General features: G+C 29.2%; 1 protein-coding gene across 1 annotated transcript in view; it reads left to right on the top strand.

Moving 5' to 3' along the window:
- Positions 1–5,465, top strand: part of LOC130457142 (usherin-like) — a 195,773-nt gene that overhangs the window by 73,981 nt on the left and 116,327 nt on the right. The window lies entirely within an intron of this gene.

Raw genomic sequence — 5,465 nt, 5'->3', positions numbered from 1 at the left:
CTCAAAAGAAGAAAATCCAGTCATTTAGTCATTACGTACTCAGGGGGACATTCAATGAAGGGAGCAGAGTGGTGAAATGATTTAGAATTAGAAGTCCTGGGATCAAGTCTGAGTCCTGAAGGATTTCCTGGAAGTTTGACTCTAGGTAAATTGCTTTATATCTCAAATGTTTCAGCATTCTCACTTATAAAACTTGGAAGTTATAATAATGCTTCATATACCTATTTTGTAGGGCTAGGAGCAAAGAATTTTTAAAATATTTAAATACTATTGAAATGAGTATTTCTTTTTGTACAGAATACCAGAAGATAGCTACAAATCATTAATAAAATTAATCACGATTAAATTTCATAAGATTATATTCAAATGCTAATTAAAATCTCCCAGCTTCACAACAGTTATATTTAACATTCAGTTGGGTAGTTAAGAAGAAAAATAAAACTGCTTCCACTTTCAGAGATTTTAGGAAAGTTAAAAAAAATTATTATTTGAAAGAATAGGTAGTAGGCTCTTCTCTGAGACTGATAGGTGGCATTAAGTTTTCCATTTCATCATAGTAAAACTCAGCCCTCAGCAAAGATCTCCTTGCCCAACAAATAGAAACAAAGACAGCTATTGATAAAATAGATGTGTTCACTTCCAATGCATGGTTTGGAACCTGGAGACCATCATCCATCTGTAACAGTAGCACATCTGCCAACTCCAGAGATGAGGAGCAAGTAGTTCCTTAGCTGATTGAGATAAAAGCATCAGAGCACTCATTTGGAAAAATAACACTTTGTTCAAAAAGTGAACAATAAGTCATGCTAGAAAAGTTTTTAAAAATCTGAGGTTCTTAGAGAATAAGGAATAGCTATAAAGGCTCTCCATTAAGCTCCCCATCCCTACCTTTTGCCACAATGAATCTTTAAAGTTGGTTTAGTTCATGAGAAAAGATATCTATCTGTAAAGTCCCTTTAATAATGGCTAAGATCACATCCATTTAGAAAACCCTGACTAGATCAAAAGAACAAGTAATTGTAAGAAGGAAATATCTTTCAAACATTTTTTTTAATTTGTTTCTTAGGAAAAATAGACAAGTGTGATTTACATCTTTAGGGGTTTTGCAAGTAATTTTTAAGTTGTTTCTAGTTTGACCACAAAAGAGGATGAAAGGATATTGAATATTATAAAAGAAAATACTATATATATGCATATATATATATAAGCATATCAGCTGCCTAGAAATTGGGTTATTCCACAATAATAAATATAGCAGACATTTTATCGTATCCTCCTCCACTTCCACTAGTTCAGATTTATATAGCACCTTGAGGCTTGCAAAGCACTTCACAAATATCTCATTTTATTCTGCCAGTGATGCTGGAAGGCAGACCCTATCATCATCTTCATTTTATACTTTAAGGAACTGAGACAAACAAAAGTTAAGTGACTTTTCCAGAATGAAAGGACAGATTTAAACTCAGGTCTTTCCAATTCTAAGTGCAGAGATCCATCCATTGTGCTACCCAGCATTCGTGTTTACTTCATACCATCCCGATGTAACAATGGATTGTATTTTTCATAGAATTTTCTTTTTTTTTTTTGATGCTTTTTTAAACTATCCTCCCATGCTTCTTGGATCCTCCAGAATGGGGCCAAATAATTTTATCTCTGTATGTTTTTTTGGACTTTCACAGATGCCTTCTCAGATATCTCAATTCAACTGCACAGTAGGATAGTTAATAGAGATTTGTAATTTTTTTTTAGAGAAAAGGAAAACTCCTAAACTCATGTTGTTACAATGGATTCCAAGTGTTCTATTGATACAGCACTATTCAAAAACTATTAAGTCAGGGTACTTTTTGAAATTCTGAGGGGATAGATATCAAAGATGAAGAGTGCTAAATACATCTTTTAGTGACGGATCTAACAAAGTATACTATGTGAATTAGTGATTTAACTTTGAGGTCTCTATGAATTTCTTTTTAAACTACTTTTAAGTGATTACCATTTTAAAAAAAAATATTATTTTCACTTCCCAATGACTCCATCAAGTCTGTGAACTCTCTTGCAACACAGAAATGTAGTTAAGCAAAACAAGTCAACATATTGGCTGTATCTGACCATGTAAGCATTATTCTATTCTTCTAGTACATTACTTCTCTGCTAAGAGAAAGGAGGCACATTTGACCTTTAACTCTTTCAAGTCATGATTAGATACTGGATAGATCAGAGTTTCAAAGTCTTTTAGATTCTTTCCCTTTATATTAATGTGTCCATTGTGGAAATTATTCTCTTGATTCTGGTTAGGTTCAATCACTTCATATACATTTAGTATTTTATTTATAAAAATAGATTTATGTTCATTAATTTTAATGGCACAATAATATTCTCTCATATTCAAATACTATAGCTTACAGTCATTACTATATTTTTCTATATATGAAAACTTTTCCCCTGACTTTAACTTCTTTGAAGTATTTCTCAATTAATTATAATTTCTATGTCAAAAATATATAATTTAATGACTTTTCTAGTAGAATTCCAAATTCCAATTAAACTAATAAATAAATAGCTTTACTAACTGTATCAGTTGGCTATTCTTCCTAAGGTCCTTTAGACATTTTTGCCTTTTGCTATCTATATCAATCTACTGTTTATAAGATGATACCCAAAAGTTATTCTAATCTACATTTTATTACCAAGAATTTAGAACATTCTTTTATATTGTTGATAGTTTATCTTTATTCTACCAAAAATAATCTGTTGATATCCTTTGTTTACACATCTGTTGGGGAATGGATCTTATATACTTGTGTCAGTTCCCTTTGTCAGTTATTTACTGAAGATAATTACTATGAAAACTTTTCCTCAAGGAATAGTATTTCTCTTTATTCTGTTTGAATTGTTTTTGTTTACCCATGTTTGCTGTTTTTTAATATAGTATTTTAAATTGTCAGGTTTGTCTTTTCTAATTATATCTGTTCCTTGTTTAAGAATTTTCTCCCTATTCATATTTATTACATGTCTTCTTCAATTTTCTTCTCTTTTTACTAAAATTGTGATATTTAGGTTGCATATGAATTTGTATTTTATTATGGTGTAAGATATTGAGATAAAGCTAATTTTTATTTATTAAATTGCTTTTCTTCTTAAAATATTTATGTAATTTAGTTACCATTTATTTTTATATATTACATATGGTTTGTTATAAATATGTAATAAATTATAATAAACATGCTTTTTAAGAGAAACAAATTTACACAATAGATATGTCCAAAAATCCATCTCATTCATTTTTCTCCTTCTTTTTCTTCCAACCCTCCCCAAGCAAATAAGTAATATGATATAGATTATACACATATTATATAAATACTTAGTTCCGTGTTTGTCATGTTGTGAAATAAGACACACAGTGCTTATACTAGAAAAAAATTCAAAGTGTGAAGAATGATGTGTTTCATTTGGCAGACTATTTTAACTCATTCTATGGTAGTGAATATCCTTTTTTTTTTTTGTTTTGAATCCCTTGGAGCTGTCCTGGATCATTGCCTTTGATAGTTAATAGTTTATAGGTAAGTCATTCACAATTGATCATTGTGCACTATTGTTACTGTGTACAATCTTCTCCCTGGTTCTGCTCACTTTACTTTGTATCAATTCATATAAAGTCTTCCCAGCATTTTTTGTAAGCATCTTGTTAGTCATTTCTTATGGTATAATTATATTCCATTACAAGGATATACCATGACTTATCTAGTCATTCCTCAACTGTTGGACATCATTTCAGTTTCTTGATCTGTGCCACCACAAAAAGAACTGCTATAGATATTTTAAAACATACAGTTAATTTTATTTTTTCCTTCATCACCTTAGGAAATAAGCCCAATAGTGGTATTACTGGGTCAAAAGATATACATAGTTTTAAAGCTCTTTGAGTATAATTCCAGATTGCTCTCCAAAATGGTTGGACCTGGTCGCAGTTCCACCAACAATGTATTAAGGTACATATTTTCCCACATCTCCTGCAACATTTGTCTGTCATTTTGCCCTTTTATCTTTTTAACCAGACTGATCGATGTGAGAAGATATCTCACAGTGATAGAAATTTTAATTTCTTTAATCAAAATGATTTAGAGAATTTTTTTCATAGTCATATATAGTTTAGATTTCTTTATCCAAAAAAAAAAAACTGTCTGTTCATGTCTTTTGACTATCAATGGGGGAATTGTTCATATTCTTACATACTTAACAAAGTTTCCTATATATTTCAGATATGAGACCTCTATTTGAGAAACTATCTTTAAAAGTTGTTTTTTTTCCCCCAATTTACTGCTTTCTTTCTCATCTTGGCTATATTAGTTTTATTTGAACAAAACTATTTCAATTTAATATATCCAAAATTCCCCATTTTACATTGCACAATGCTTTCTATCTCTTGTTCCAAAATTCTTCTCCTATCCATAAATATGACAGGAAATATATTCCCTTTTCTTATTTATTTCTAATATCTCCCTTTATTTCTAGGTCATGTATCTATTTTGATCTTATCTTGGTAAATAGTATAAGGTATTGGTTTATATCTAATTTCTGTCAAAATGCTTTCTGGTTTTCTCAATAATTTTTATCAAAGAGTGAATTCTTATTCCAAAAATGTGTATCTTTATTTTTGTTAAATGCAAGATTACTATAATTTTTTATGATTTTGTTGTATGTCTAATCTATTCCACTGCTCTATTTTTCTGTTTCTTAGATACCAGATAGTTGTGATCATTACTGTTTTATAATATCATTTGAATTTTGGTATTGTTATACTTCCTTCAGTTTTTTCATCATTTTTGTTGACATTCTTGACCTTTCATTTTTCCAAATGGATTTTATTATTTTTTCTTATTCAATAAAATAATTTTTAGTAATTTAAATGGGATAGCATCAAATAAGCAGATTAGTTTAGGTAGGATTGTCATTTTAATTAAATTGGCTCTGCCCACCAAAGAATAATATTCCTCTAATTATTTAAGACTTTATTTGTAGAAAAATATTTTATAATTATGTTCATATAGTTTCTGGATTTATTTTAGAAGATATACTCCTAGATGTATTTAATTATATTTTTAGTTAATTTAAACAGGCTACTTTTTATCTCTTACTATCTCTTCTCACAAGACATCTTTACTGACATATAGAAATGATGGTGTTTTATGTGTTTATTTTATATCCTACTACTTTGCCAAAATTATTGATATTCAATTAATTTTTAAATGAATCTCTAGGATTAACTACATATATCATCTACAAAAGAGAGAGTTTTATTAGCTTTTTGCCCATTCTGGTTCATTTAAATTATTTTTTCCTCTTATTGCTATTTCTAGCATTTCTATTAAAATATAAAACAATATTTCTATAATGGTATCATTGTTTTACTCCTGATTTTATAAGGAAGGCTTCTAACTTATACCCATTACAGATTATGTTTCCTGATG

This window comes from Monodelphis domestica, chromosome 2, assembly GCF_027887165.1.
Source record: "Monodelphis domestica isolate mMonDom1 chromosome 2, mMonDom1.pri, whole genome shotgun sequence".
NCBI classification, from domain to species: domain Eukaryota; kingdom Metazoa; phylum Chordata; class Mammalia; order Didelphimorphia; family Didelphidae; genus Monodelphis; species Monodelphis domestica.
Note: the sequence above shows the minus strand (reverse complement) of the source record. Positions and strands in the feature narration are given on the sequence as shown.